Below are 17295 nucleotides of genomic sequence, written 5' to 3'. Positions count from 1 at the left end.
GACTCTACTCATGAGTAGACTTACTTGGAATTTTCTTATTTTCTATTTTTTCCTTTTGTCACTGAGTCCTACATGCTTCTGACCTTGAGAAAAGCAAAACACAACAAAGTGAACACTAAAATCATGGGTTACCTCCCATGCATCTCCTGCTTTAACATTGTGGCATGACACAACTATCTTGACTACTCAGACTTCATCAAGGCTCTAATCCACATAACTTTATTTCTTTCGTGTTTCGCAAATAGTGCTTAACATGATGTTCATTCAACTTGAATGGGTTATCCCCACTTTGTTGTATTTCAATTGTACCATGTGGAGATTACCTCACCTTGGTGAGTGGTTCAGATCATCTAGACTTCAACTTGCCAAGAAATAAGCGAAGACTCGAATTGTACAGTAAAACTAAATTACTATGTTGAAATTCTCTTTGTTCGATTCTTCTATCATGGTACAATTTCATCTTTTCCTTGTACAAGGATGAACTCTCATAGGAATGAAAGCGTAAATCATCCATCTTATTTATCTTCTCCAGTCTTATGTGTATTGCATCACTCCAATTAAAATTCAGCTTTTTTAGTGCCCATGTGTAATGCCCTGAATCTGGTACCCAAAACCCCATACGGTGCTCGTGACCCCAAAGGACCACAAGCTAACCCATGACTGATATCTGTAACTGAGCATTGCATAACATACTGTATAAATGCAGAATAAAAGGCTAAAGACCATAAGGTTAAAAACTATGATAACACATAACATCTGAATAATATGGTATCACAATACCAAAACTGAAATAACTATCTGAAAATGCTAGTCTGAAAGCCTCTAAATTGTTTGAATAAGGAGTTGATGGGACATGTCCCCAACTAACTCCAACTTCTGAAATGAACTAAGTACTGACAGAATGAAATAATCAAATAATAACATCCTCGAATGATGAGGACTCAGTGCTAGTCTGGCTGCTGAACGTCTGATCTACTAAGGATGCTTTATAACTTATGCTTCTGAACCTATGGTATAAAAAATCATAGCGCAAATGCGTCAGTACAATTGAATGTACTGGTATGCAAGTAAGGTAGCATAAATGCAAGGGGTTTATTTGCATGAACAATACTAATTGACTGAATAACATGAACGTAAGAATACATGAATGAATACGTGAACTATGACTGAGATCATGACATCACTGAATCTGAATACTGATAACATAAGTTTCATTTAACAGATGTACTATTATCTGAATAACTGTGTCTGACAGTCCTGTTTCTGATGGAACTAGCTGAGTTTTATACTGAACTGGGTGACTGTATCGACAGTCCTGAATTCTATTGAACTATCTGAGTTCTATTACTGAGACTAATACTAAGACTAAGACTGTAACTGTGGGAAGTAGTCATTTAATCGACATACCCCAAATAAGATAATATAATTGAGTTGGGGTCTAATCTGTAACCCCAATTAGAAGGGTGTCAATACCGCGCCACTAGTAAGGACAAGCTGTGAGTAATCCCTCATCTAACAGGTACTCTAAAGAGAATGGTGGGACCCTCATTTAATAGGTTAAGCCACCTCATCTATCCTCAACTAGCAGGTTTGATGTCTCAACCTATGCTGGCTACGTAGTTCTGGAGTACAAGGATTGCTTCTAAGAATCATATCCTTTAATAACAGGTGAGTTCCCATCCTTGGGCTCACTCGGTGCTGAATCCTACTCCCATCTAAATAGACACTGAACATGATTAACTGAACTAAACTAGACTAAGTTCATTGAGTTCCGTTGACTGATGGAACACTACTGAGATTACTGAATTTTTGAGATTTCTGAGATTACTGAGTTTACTGAGTTTTCCTGAGTCATATGACTGATTGAGTTCTATAAATCATAGCTTGACTGAGAGTATCTAAAAAACATGATACTGGCTCTAGGCACAATTGTCGGGTATAAGTATCCCCAGGACTCGATAGTATCAAACTGACAAGACATGTTACTTCTTGACACATGACCATAGTGAACAATTCATAGTACAATCGTTGGGGATTTTCATGAAGTATTAGCATGCTATAAGCTTACACATGAATAGGAATGCATGTAAACATATCATAATTTTATAAGCCTAATCTCATAAGCATTACGTCAATCCATTACAAAGCATAACAATAACGTGAGAGTCATATCAAACATAAGAGAGAAACATGGATTCATCAATTTTGGTCACAAGTAAGTCATAGGGCATAATTCCTATTCTCTTAGGCATTTTATCAAACAACTTGCATGCATATCTTTAGGCTTAGGCATGAAAATTGAAATAATACATCATGGCAATATTTTACACTTCCAATGCAAGAATTTCAACCACATACTAACATATTTTCATGATAGTCATTAAAGACTTCAACTTGGAAATCAAACAACAACATAAACATGGCTATAATTCAATTCATACCATGGAATCCAAAATTTATATTTCAAATAAGGTTTCTTGAGCTTCATGGGTGAAAGGAACCTATGAATCAATACTTGACATACCTGGGTGGATGATTTCTTGAAGATTTGTGGAGGAAAGCTTGAATTCTTGGCTTGGAATTAAACACCTAGGGTTTCTTGTTCTTGGGGATTGATCTTTGAAAGAAACCCTAATTTGATGTTATAGATGAATAAAGAAGTTATGAGCTCTGGTCTGGTATAATTAGGGGTCAAAACGGGTGGAAAAAGACCAAAATACCCTTTTAAAAATGGCTTAAAATTGCTGATCAGAAGTGGCGACGGTTTGATCGACGGTTTGTCGCTGGCTCGATGGTCTGTCGGTCTTGATCGTCATACTTGGCTAGAACCTGAACTTTCTACCTTATCTGTGACGGGTTGGACAATGGTCCATCGCTAGCTCGACGGTCCATCAGTCCTGGCCGTCACACTTGACCAGAAGTCGAGTTCACTTCCTTAGTCGCGATAGCTTAGGCAATGGTCCGTCGCTAGCTCGATGGTCCATTGGTCCTAACCGTTGCACTTGAGCAGTTCTGACAGTTCTCTATAAAACGTCCATAACCTTTTACTCCGATACCGAATTTTGACGAAATTGGTATCATTGGAAAGCTAATTCAATTTCCCACATAATAAAAAGTCAAAATTGGGGAAATTCTATCTGATTTAAACATTAATCATTTAAGAAGTCATCACTAACTCTTCTGGAGACTAGATTTGACAAAGAAAGTTTGGGGTATTACATCATGCTCAAGTTCAACCTGCAAGTGGAATACTTTGCCATACACAGGATGACATGGAGGTGTACCAACTGAAGTCTTATATGTTATTTGGTAGGCCCATAATGCATCATCTAGCTTTCTAGACCGATCAGTCCTATTGGCATTGACAGTTTTCTCCAGAATAGACTTTATCTCACAATTGGAGACCTCAACTTACCCACTTTAATTAAGGATTTGCAAAGTTGATTGCAAAAGTGTAAGCCTCCATCACTATTGATTGTTTAGGGTGTACCAAATTTGGAGAAGATATTCTTCTTTAAGAATGTTGTGATGCTCTTACCCTTATTATTTGGAAGCACAACTGCTTCCAACCTTTTTGAAATGTAGTCCACAACCAACAAGATATATTTCATCCTATGTGAACTCATAAATGGGCCCATAAAATCGATACCCCAAATATTAAACAACTCAAGCACAAGGATTGGCATCATAGAAAGCTTATATTTTATGAGATATTCCGTTGCCTCTGGCATTGGTCACAAGCACTACCATAATCATGTGCATCCATATAGATAGTAAGCAAATAGTAACCACATTGCAAGATCTTGTGTGTAATGCGAGTACCTCCATGACATGCCCCAACTAAGGGCGAATGACATGCCTTCAAAATACTTATCATTTCAACCTTTAAAATACACCCCCTAATTACACCATCAACACACACCCGAAGCAAGTACAACTCATCCTAAAAGAACTCTCTCACCTCATGTATAAATCATTTGCATTGCTAAAATGACATATCTTTTAAGATAAGATCACTCGCCAAATAGTTGACAAAGTCTGCAAACCAAGGGATTAAGTCTTGTGATAGTGCCAATACTTGCTCATCTGAAAAAGTATCATCGATTTCAAGCTTATACCCTAGTTTTAGAATTTCTTCCTCTTCTAGGCCTGACAAATGGTCAACAACTTGGTTTTCGTTACCCTTCCAATGCTTAACCATAAAATCAAATTCCTGTAATAGAAGTACCCATTGAATCAACCTCAACTTGATGTATTTCTTCTCGTTGAGATATCTAAGAGCAGCATGGTCATTGTGCACAATGACCTTTGGTGCTAGTCATGTAGGACCAGAACTTTTCGAAGGAGAACACCACTATAAAAAACTCTTATTCAGTCACTGTATAATTTTTCCTTACAGGATTTAGTAGTTTGCTGACATAGTGGATGGGATAAAGTATCTTTTCTCGCCTTTGACTAGGACTGCACCAATTTCCATACCACTAACATCACACATCACTCCAAATAAGAAGGTCTAATCAAGGGACATAATAATGGGAGCTGAATTCAACCTCTTTTTTAGGCACTCAAAATCTTTAAGGAAAGCATTATCAAACATAAATTTCACCTCCTTCTCTAACAATTTGCATAATGTATTTGTAGTTTTAGAAAAATCCTTAATGAACAGCCTATAGAAACCTACATGACCTAAGAAACTCTGAATGCCATTTACAGAAATTGGTAGAGGCAATTTTTCAATCACTTCAATCTTAACATGGTCAACTTTTATCCCTTTTTAGAAATTTTATGCCTAAGTACTATCCCTTCCTTGACTATAAAGTTACATTTTTCCTAATTAAGCACTAAATTACACTATTTACATCTTTGCAAGGCGTTGGACAAATGAGCTGAGCAATCATCAAATGAATCACCCACATCTGAAAAATCATCTAAGAAAACATCACTAGTGTCTCCCACCATATCAGATAAAATGGACATCATACAACGCTGAAAAGTTGTGGGAGCATTACAAAGATCAAAGGGCATCATTTTAAATACAAATGTACCACATGGAAAAGTTAAAGCGGTTTTATCTTGGTCCCCAGGAGAAATAAAAATCTGATTAAACCCCAAATAACCATTAAGAAAATAATATCACCTTCTACCCAAAAGATGGTCTAACATTTGATCCATGAACGGTGTAGAAAAGTGGTCTTTATGGGTCCATGTATTCAACTTCCTATAGTCCATGCATACTCGTCATCCAGTGACTGGTCTCATAGGAACTAACTTATTCTTTTGATTGGGAACTATAGTGATGCTACCCTTCTTTAGAACACACTAAATCGTTCTCACCCATTTGATGTCGGTAATCAGATAAACCATACCAACATCTAACTACTTGATGATTTCATTCTTTACAACCTCTTGCATAGGTGGATTCAATCTACGTTGATGCTCAATGATAGGTATATATTTTGGCTCAAGTTAAATTTTGTGAGTACAAATGTTGGGTTGAATTCCAATGATGTCAACAATGGTCCAATACAAATTTCGGGTGGAATTCCAATGATGCCAACAATAGTCAAACCAATAGCTCTCTTAAACCTCTGCAAGACTGACACTAAGGCCTTAACCTGCCACTTTACTAAATCATCAACAATAATAACCTGCAAATTATTTTTGTCCCCAAGGAATGCATAACACAAATGAAGGGGAATGGACTTTAACTCCAAAACTACAGTCTCCTCGATAGATGGTTTAACTGGCGGGGTTGCTCTATTTTCAGAGCAAGGTCAAACTTCTTTGGTGCATAAGAGTATGAACCTGTGAAAATAAGTGCATTCACCATATCATCGTATTCATCAATACCATCACTATCAAAATTCATCATCACTAACGCAAGTGCCTCAACACCAAGTCATTTCTCAATTGGCGCAATGAATGTATCTCAGCCTACAGTGTCTATAAAAAAACTACTCGCATATTTTTGGACTACTTCATAGATTGTCATATATTAAATGCAACTTGATCATCATTAAGCTAGAACTTTATTTATCCCTTCTCCATGTCAACCAAGGCCTTATCTGCGGCTAGAAAAAGCCTTCCTAATATGATAGGGACCTCGAAGTGAACTTCATAATCAAAAATCACAAAATCAGCTGGAAATATGAAAAAGAAAACCTTTACCAACACATCATGTAAGATACCCCAACCCCAGCTTCTTGTAGACAAGAGGGATATTATTAAAAAACTCTTTCAGCACAGATAAAAACTTTTTATATTTCCCTTCTTTGGCTTTCTTCTTCAACCTCTAGAGAAGAGGTTGGGGAATGGGCTTTAATACTGGTGTGACCTCCTTACTCTTTTCTTTGTTAGTATCAACTTCTTTTTCTATAACTATAGGCTTCTAAGAGGTCTTATTGTTGATCACCAACTTTTTTATTTTATCCACATCCATATCATCAATGCTCACCATGTCATTCCATTTATTACCAACCATAAGCATAGGTGGATTAATAAGGGCCTTATCGCTTTGAGTGGTGATAGCTAGATAATGAGTATTATTATTAGAATTTCAGTATTGCTTGGAAGATTGCCTAGTTAGCACTAGTTCAATGTGGAAGACTTCTACCAAAATTATTGCTCAAGCTACTTAGTAATGGCTTCATGTGACTCTACCTTCTATCTTATCCTTAAAACTGCCTTAATTTTCCTAAGCCAACTATCTTGGCTTTTCGAACCCTTTATAAGTTTTGCAAGCAACACTTCCATTTGAACTTTTAGATTCAGCAATTTGATTATCTACTTGAACTTTAAGACTACCTTTTTCCTTATAATCATATTTCCATCTCTAGAGTATGTTATCCTCGATGGGTTTTAGTAATTTACTATAAGATTTCAAAAGCATGCTCCCATCGTAGACTCATAAAGGCTCCTCCTGTGATAGTACCTGCTACAACCTTTGTATTAGCATTCAAGTCTCTGTAGAATATCTTAAGCAAGTTTATACTTGTGATTTTGTAATTTGGAACATTCTTCAGCTTCTTCTTGAACCTCAACCATGTCTCATATAGTGCCTCTAAATGCAATTGTCTAAAATTATAGATTTTATCTTTTAGTTGAAGCATTTTAGACGGTGAGAAAAATCGATCCAAGAACTAAGTCCTTAACATGTTCCAAGTGGTGATAGAACTACAAGGCATCTCACCTAATCACAAAGTCGCCTCCCCCATAGAAGAGAATGGGAATAAGCTCAATTGTATAGCTTCCTGACTCACCCCAGGCATATTATATGAAGTATAGATACCCATAAAATTCATAATATATATTTTCATCATTAGTAGGCAGGCTAAAAACATCCCTTTTAAATTCAGCAACTGGATCATCAACTCGTAATATCAAACTTGGTACCTTGAGGCAGTTCTGGAGGAATGATAGTACCCATTTTAACTGGCTGAACATACCTAAAGTCTTTTTTTGGATCATCATAAACTGGCAGATATTGTTGGATAGGATATTGTCCTCTATTTCTTCTTATTATATCCCTCGCATCAAGTTTAGCTTGACAATCTTCCCCTTCTTGCTTAGCTTTTTCTTCCCACGCTTCTCGGTGATCAGCTACTTGCCTAGTATTTTCCTTAACTATTAAGTGAGCAGCAACTTGCTCTGAGGTTTTTTAAACATCATGCTGAAGTGCTTGATTCAATATTGGGTTATTACGAATCCCTTCGAGCAGGGCTCCTTGATCATGAGCTCTTTCCCTTTCTCTTTATCTTTTGAGTTTACCTCAGAGTTCTCTCAAGTACAGGATCAAATGGAATGAGGAAATTAACTTCACTCTGAGTATTGTGCATATACCAATATGTTCCGTAAAAATAGTATAAAAGCAAAAATCAACAAACAAAACCAACAACTTCAACAAACACAATCTATCACTTTGTAATTGTATTCCCCAACAACTATGCCAAAATTTGATGTCGACTAAATTAACCTCTTAAAAAGTATAAGCAGTCGCTCAATCAAATATAGAAACCAGCAAGGTTGGGATAGATCCCACGAGGAATATGCCAAAATTCTTTCAAGAATGTTTCTACGTAACTGGTAATTTATAAATAACAAAAGGGTTTTCTAAAAGTAGATTGTTATAATAATAGTTCTCAGTTGATTGAATTGGGATCAATATGAGACAACCACAAGCACTAGGATTATGTTTCCCAAAACTTCAAAACTCCATAGGTTGTTCATGCTAGCAGATTATCTCGATACCTTGGATGCAAAATCTAGCAAGATATGTATCCCCTAACCATCTATTAACCTTAGTTAATTGGATTTCACTCATCTCCTTTCTGAATCAAAGTGTGACATTACTAACCCTTATTTTTGATCTCAAATTAACTATCCCGATTAGCCCTTAAGCTAATTAGATAATGATTGACAACTCCAAATCTCTATTGTTATTTACTTTTCTCAATCTCTACCTCTCTCTCTTAAGCAAGTCTAGAAAATAGGCGAGTTCCTATTATTTGCAATTGTTAAGAAAGCAATGGAATCGAAAGAAATACCAATACATGCAAGCACATTGGTATAGAATGACTTCACACTTGATCAGTTTTGTTAATTCATCATGATTCCTACAAACCTAGTTATGGGGTCTAGAAGCTCATGATCGTAAGCACGCAAAAAGAATTCATAGATGAAAGCAAAATTGTGCATTTACAAGAATAAGATGAAAACTCTGAAATCTTAAAATGAATAAAAACCAATATCAATAGTTTCAAAATCAAAATAATATGTCTAAGAACCTCAAAATAATATAAAAGTGTGTAAACTAATCATAAAATAGAATGGGAGTATTTATAGATACAGAATGAATCATATCCTAAACTATGTAGGAGAATTAGGTCGCCAGCTTCCTACGACTCATAGACTGAAGTCGTAGATAAGACCCATGAGTCATAGGTCTTTCTTGTTGAATTCAGACTCTAGATCAGTCTTTAGTACTTCATTCATGAGTTATGGGTTGGAGTCACAGGTCGTAGGTTGAATCTGTGGGAATCAATCTTTTACCTTCAATTTCAGAACCTATACACAAATCCCATCCATGGGTCGTGGGTCCCATCTATGGGTTATGGACCATACTCGTGGATTTCATAAATGGTCTTCTTGGTTTATTCTTGATCCTTTTCTCCAAGTAGCCTTTGAAATATATCTTCCCTCACAACATCAAAACACACACATTATACCTAATAAAATACCTAAGTTCTTGCATAATTTTCTTATTTTACACATCAAAAGTGCCATAAAATCATCTCACATCTATAGAAAAAGACATAATAGAAGAATAAGAATCACAAGATAGTGATAAAACAATAGAGAATAGAAAAAAACAAGATTATCATCAAATAATACCACCAACAATTTATTCGAAACAACAAACAACCCTCCAAAACTCCAAGAATAAGACACTGCTCGTGAAACACTACAACTACTAGCCCCAATCCCACTAATCTTCTATCCTAATATGCATCCTCTAGATATTTCTATCTACAGCCATGTCCTAGGTAAGTTTAATTTCTCCATGTCATGTCTAAGTACCTCCTTCTAATATTTTTTGATCAACCTTTACCTAGCCTAAATCCATCCATAGTCGACATCTTTCACTTGGGAATCTATGCCTCTCCTTATTACATGCCCAAATAATCTCAACCTCGCTTCACGGATCTTGTTTCCTATAGAAGTCACTCCTACTTTGTCACATATAAACTCATTTCTAATCCTATCCATCTTAGTAAACCAAGACATTCATCGTAGCATCCTCATCTCAGCCACTTCACCTTTTGAATGTGGAATTTCTGGTCTGGTCAACACCCACTGGTCTAATCATCACTCTATAGAACTTGCCTTTAAGTCGAAGGGGAACTTTTTCATACAAGACTCTGAATGAGAGCCACTATTTCACTCACCTGCGCTAATCCGATGAGTGACATCTTGATCAATCTCACCATTTTTCTGACTCATAGACCCAAGATACTTGAAACTATCTCTCTTTAGAATAGTCTAGGTATCAATCTTTACTACCATGTCCATCTCATTATTCCCTCCCTGAACTTACACTCCATATATTCGGTCTTGGTCCTACTAAACCTAAATCCTTTAGAATTTAGGATTTGCCTCCAAACCTCCAACATAGATTAACCTTCTGTGGGTTTCGTCAGTTAAAACTACGTCATTCATAAACAAAATACAAGAAGGAACTTCAACTTGAACTTGTTGCCTCAAAACATTCATACTTAAGGTAAATAAAAATAGGCTAAGGCATGATCCTTGGTGCAGACCCATTAAAACAAAAAAGTGCTTCGGACCTCCTTCCATAGTTTTTACACGCATCTTATCCCCCTCGTACATGTCCTTAATTGACCTAATGTATGCCACAAGAGCACGTCTAACATCCAAGCACATTCATAGAACATTCCTGCATACACCCTTCTCAAGATCGGTGAATACCATATGCAAGTCCTTCTTTCTCTCTCTATACTGCTCCACTAGTTTCCTAAAGATGAATGGCCTTTAGTATGAATCCGAATTGATTGTCAAAAATAGTCACCATCCTCCTCAACCTTGATTCCACTATCCTTTCCCAAACCTTCATAGGGTGACTCAATAATTTAATACCCTTATAGTTATTGCAATTCTGAATATCACATTTGTTCTTTTAAAAAGGAACCATTGTACTCCATCTTCAAGCTTTGGACATCTTTATTGTTCTGAAAATGACATTAAATAACTCGATCAATCCCTCCATACCGACCCACCCAAGCTCTTTTAAAAATTCACAGGAATCTCATCTGACTTAGTCACTCTACCCCTACGCATCCTACGAATAACACTCCTAACCTTCTCAACCTTAATATGCCTACAATAACCATAATTACGATGTCTTTTGTAATTATTATTCTTGAAAACTACAAATATCTCATCAAAATACATATTGATCAAAAAATTATATCTTAAGGCACAAAATGAGGGTAAAATAGTAAGAATTCTCCCTTAATTAATTTTTTAAGGAGCATATTTAATAGACACATGATAAATAACTTGAGGTGTAGAAAAGAACTGACAAGCTTTAATACTTAATTATATTTACTAAAACTAGTCGTCGAATTGGACCTAAAAATTTGATAATCAATATTTTATATGGTATTTCAGGGTGAAATTTTAAAATTATGATTTTTGAGTTTGATACAAGATATTAATATAATTTGATATTCTATATTACCGTTTGGAATTCAGTACCAAATACCAAATCATTTATTAAATAGAGTTTTTTGTCGTGAGTGTTTCAAGGGAATACTGCATATCAAATTATTTAATAAAGTTGGTCAGGATCATTTTAATTATTTTTAAGATAAGAAACGAGTAACCACTAAATTATGCTCATAGTTTCTATGACACATCAAAATTTTATGGGGATACTATTACACCCCTAAACTCATTTTTTTTCTATATTTTTGTGCTCCTTTTGTGCTTACATGGCAGTCATGTCAACACAAAAGGAGCCCAAAAATATTTTATAACTTGGCAGCCACGTCAGTAAAAAAAGTACAAAAACACAGGAAAATGTGTTTTGGGGGAGGGGGGAGTAGGATCTCCATAAAGTTTAGGTGTGTCATAGCAATTTAGGCTATAGTTTGAGGGGGATACTTGTGCCTTATCTCATTATTTTTTTGCCGTGAAGGTTTATATGAAAGTGTTTCTATGTACTCACTCTTAATTATCAAACCTTCTTTCGATAAGAAAAACTTGTGTATTAAGAAGTAGAATTTAGTATCCAAAAGTTGATCCAACTTTAGTATAGTATTAATAAATATCATAGCGAATCGAAGTTTAATTTAAGACTATAAAATTACCGAATCAAATTTAAAATATGATATCTGGTATTTACTTCCAGTTACCAAACTCTAACTTTGAAAATATACTACAAATCAAATGCCTATCTTTAATTAAAAAAGAGTACCTTCTACTAGATATTATTTAAATATTAGACAACAAACAATATGTTTTTACTAAGAGTCTATTTGATGATAAGAATTAAGTATTGAAAATCAATTTAAATACTGAAATTGATTGAATGATTTTGTTAATAAGCATTAAGTATTAAAAATCAATTTAAATATTGTAACTATAAATGGAGCACTTTTGACTCAGAAATTACATACTTACTAGAAGAAAAATTCTCTTTCATTTTCCTCTCCATAACACTTGTCTAAAATATCATATTTTATATTATTCTATATTGTTCATATTTCATAACAATAAATCATCCACTACAGTTCTCAATTTATTCTATTCATGACACTTTTTTTGCATATCCATACATCATGTATCTTGTTAAAACTTTACTAGAAAAATTCAGTGAAAAAGAACCTAGCGAAGGAAAAAGAGTACACATCTCTTATAACATGCCTTGAGTGTTGTCTCATTAAAAATCTTACTAGAAAAATTCAATTGGAATAAAGTCTCTGTTAAGAAAAAAAAGTACAGCGTGTGTTTCACTCCCCTTAATGAAAATTTTACTTAATATTTCTGAGATGATGTATTCCAATCTAATATCTATATTTCACAAATATTGATGTTGGCAATGTCTTAGTAAATAAATTCTAAAAATTATCACACGAACGACTATTGGACATTTATCTCATCATTTTATTCAAAATCATGGGTGTGAAAAAACTTTGGTGAAATATGTTTTCTTTAGTCTCCTTTGATGTGCCATTCCTTTAATTGAGTTATGCAATCGTGTTAATATCATAAATATTGTTGGTACATTTATTTTAATAAAAATTAACGACCACATAATTGCAAACTTGTTTAGTCGTTGATCTCGATCATGCACACTATCGACTGATTTTATGAATGGTTATTTTGTCAATCTGATTTAGTGATGTAGTAGGTAGAGTTGTTTTTTTAAACGCAATTATATAGTTGTATTTTCATGTCACGACCTAAAAACTAAGGGTCATGATGGCACTTGTCGCAGAAAGACTTGACAAGTAAGCCAATCACCCAAACTGATATGAAAGAGAAAATAATATCCAATTCTAAGGTAATACTTCTAGTACAAAGCCAAACCACACTTATACGATAATAATGAAAAAAGGTAATACTTCTAGAACAAAGCCAAACCACACTTATACGCTAATAATGGAAAAATGTACACAACATCAAATCCATAAGTCACCCCAAAATTCGATGTCACGGTGTAAGAACTGACTAAGTACATCTCAAAGTCAAAATATACAATTGAAGTCTAAAAAGGAATATAATCTATCTCAGAATACAAAACAACACATATACTAGATAAGAAGAGTTAGTATGTTAACTATGGAATCATAGACCGTCAGCTACCTCAAAAATACTCCAAGCACCACCCGAAATCAGTCATCGTGTGGCGCACTAGTACCTGGATCTACATCAAAAGGGCAAAACGGGAATGAGTATGGTCCACTTGTACTCAGTAGGTATCATAGGCCAACCGAGCAAAGTAGAAAATAAAGTATATTAAATACACACTATAGGCACATCACCTGCAATCGGAAAATATCCCAAACGGTATCCCACATCGTCTCCACTAATAATTCTAAAATTTATACATATACCAAACACAAGTATAAGGAAGGAACACAAATAGATAGACATCAAATCAAGCCCGAGAATACAACACCAAATATACGCAATGTATGAAATACAATAAAGATGATGATGCACGGGGTTGTCGCACAACCTCCGTATGCACTTACAGAGCCGTGCTCCTAAGGTAGGACCCATGAGAGATTTGTCAACCTATAAACAATCCAATAACCAATACCAATCCAATATCTATAAGTCCTCTCCGACACATACATCAGCAGAAGTTTTTTTAAAAAATGTCACATTTTTTGTCAGAAAACCAGTATTTCCACGGCCGTACCAATGTTTCATGAATGTATATGATATGAAGATGTAATTCTCATAACCAAACAGAATGAGAATATCAAATTCCAACCAATATACCAAGCACATGAGCCAAAACTCAATCAATAAGCCAACCATACATGATCCAACATAATTCATGTATCGAATAGAGTAATAAATACCATAAGATGCCATTGATACCCCATAAATCCCAACTTAGATAATTTTTACAAAGAATAAAACAACCAATTACATAAATACCAGGCCAACAACATCATATAAGACCCCACACAGTCACACATAACAAATAATGTCTCAAAACTACCAAATAACAACAACATAGGCTCCCACATGGGCACAAAATAGAAATACATCTAATTCTATGATTAGTTCCCACACCCATAATATGCTTTTATATCAGTATTAACTACCCAATCCAGTCTGAAGAAAGTTAAGTCAAAACCTACTTGGATGAAGAAAAATTGGTCCAAAATCCTTCAACACAGAATCTTCCCCTCACAAACGGCCTTTCAACCAACTAAACTATACAAATATAAAATCTACGCATCAAAAGGAAACCAATGATGCCCATATTGCCTATTTCCTAGTCAGGGTCAAAACGGACACAAAAAGATTTAAAAAAAGGGTAAAATCAAAATTTTAGTTCACACATATATTACCCAATATTATAGGAATCAATAGAAGAAAACACCAGTGAAAACCAGTTGAAATTGGAGTTTAAATCAAAGAAATACTAATTTAGGTTTTTCGAGCAAAATACCCCAAATCCCACATTTGAAATCGAGATTTAACAAGCTTTAGAAGACAGGAATCAAAGAAAAATAATTGAAATAGGGTTTGAAGCTTATCCAACCTTGAAAATGGATGAAATCGCTCACAAATTCTAAACCCAAGCTCTAAGTCTCAAAATGGTGAAAAAAATGAGAATGAGGGTATTGATATATCCTAGGTTTTGCTAAAGTGGGCCCTAACTACTTTAGCGGTCAGTGCTAAAGCTCCCAAGGGCCACTAAAGCGGTACCTGTACACTGATGCTAGACCATTTAACCGGTCAAGTGGCGCTAAAGAGGCTAGCACTTTAGCAGCTAGCTTGCCTTGAAAGCAGCATTTGCTAGCTAGCGGGTCTACTAAAGCATCATACGGCTGCTAAAGCGGCCTCCGCTAAGGAGCTTTGGGCACTTTAGTGGTCAAACTAGCTGAAATGCATTAGTTGGAAACTTGAAAAATTTCAAGTCTCCAAGGACCCCTCAGGGTTCATTTGGAATCCTGAGAATGCAAAAGAACTATGCTACCCTACTAAATTTGACGCTTCGAACTCAATGGTGATATCAAATTTTTTAAGAAATATCATTTTCACAATATTGATCCCTGAAATCTAATTTTAAAATACTTCAAAACGAGGGTCGAAATGAGATACCAAAGTCGTAAAACCAAACCAGCCATGTTAATATCCTAAAATTGATATTCTAAATCTATTGGCATAGTCTATTTGCCATTCGATGCACAGAATAATAAACGTTGACCAAAGTCAATTATAAAGCTATTTTAACCACCAAAAATGACAAACTTGCAAATCACACCGAAATGCATCGGGAACCATGCTAATTATCTCCACATCCCAAAAATGCCACAAAGCAACCAAGGGGAGGGGTAAAATGTTCAAATTACACAAAAATGAGTATTCATAAAAATCACCAAAAGTGAAGTCATTACATCACCCACCACCAAAACTATAGTTCGTCCTCAAACAATAGGTAAGGAAAATACCTGAATCAACAAAAAATGGGGGATAACTATCACTCATATCGAACTCAACCTCCCAAGTAGCCTCATTTATAGGTTGATGTTTCCATTGGACCTTAACCACTGGAATATCTCTAGAATGTAATCGCCTAACATCTCTAGCTAGAATAGAGATGGGCTCTTGAACAAAACACAACCTCTTATCTAAATGCACTGAATCCCAACGAATCTAAAATGTAACGCCGAAGCATGGAAACATGAAAAACTGGATGAACAACTGATAAATCTGGAGCCGATGCTAACTTATAAGCCACATCCCTAATATTCTGAATAATCTTAAATGGTCTAATATACCGAGGGCTCATATGAACCCTTCCCAAAACTCATCACGCTTTTTATGGGTGAAACACAAAGAAAGACTCGATCATTAACATTAAATCTTAAGGCACGAAGTCTACAATCTGCATAGCACTTCTTCCTACTCTAAGCCGTTCGAAGTCTATATTAAATGACTCCAACTCTACCCAAAGACCAGCGAAGCAAATTCATACCTCAAGGTCTAATTTCAGAGACCTAAAACCAACCAACTGAAGAATAATAATGTCTACCATACAAAGCCTCGAAGGAAGACATCTTAATCTAGAATGGTAGCTTTATTATACGCAAACTTTACCAATGCTAAATGTTACTCCCACTGACCTCCAAAGTCCATAACATAAGCGTGGAGCATATCCTCTAAAACTTATATAGTCCCCTCCGACTAACGTTTGATATGGGGTGAAAAGTTATGCTAAGATCAACTAGGGTACCTAATTTCTCTTGAAAAGCCTTCAAAAATTGAGATGTTAAGACTGAACCCCTATTTAAGATGATAAATACTAGTACAACATGAAGACAAACTATCTTAAAAAAAAGTTACGGGCCAACCTCTTAACACTAACAGAAACTTAAACAAGAGTGAAATAAGAAGATTTGGTCAATTGATCCACGATGACTTAAACACTATCTGAACCATAAGAAGTACAAGGCAACCCAGTCAAAAAGACTATAGTGATCCATTCCTATTTCCACTCGGGAATGGGTAACCTCTTAAGCAAACCAATAGGCCTTATATGCTCGGCTTTCACCTACTGGAAACAAAGGTAATGAGCTATAAAATTTGCTACATCCCTTTTCATACCACCGCACCAGTAGTGCTGCCTTAAATCATGATACATCTTACTCACTCCTAGATGGATTGGATATCTAAAATAATGAGCCTCCTCCAATATCAATCTCACCCAATCACCTACTCTATATGCACAAACTCAACCTCCAATCCTTAAAACACCATCAAAATCAAATGAGGTTTCCTTAGCCTTACAATGCAACACCTTATCCCAAATTATTCTCAACCTAATATCACCAAACTGGTGAGGCCAAATCTTTTCTGTCAAAGAAAATCTAGCCTCCATGAATATCAAAACATGCCCAGGTGTCGAGACATCAAGCCCAGCTATCTGGTTAGTCAAACATTAAACAGTATAGGTAAAGGCCTCTCCTAGATAAAAAAAAATATGCCAAGCTACCAATGCTAGTCGACTTTTAACTAAAGGCATCT

The sequence above is a fragment of the Capsicum annuum genome, chromosome 6 (genome assembly GCF_002878395.1).
Source record: "Capsicum annuum cultivar UCD-10X-F1 chromosome 6, UCD10Xv1.1, whole genome shotgun sequence".
NCBI lineage: Eukaryota > Viridiplantae > Streptophyta > Magnoliopsida > Solanales > Solanaceae > Capsicum > Capsicum annuum.
Note: the sequence above shows the minus strand (reverse complement) of the source record.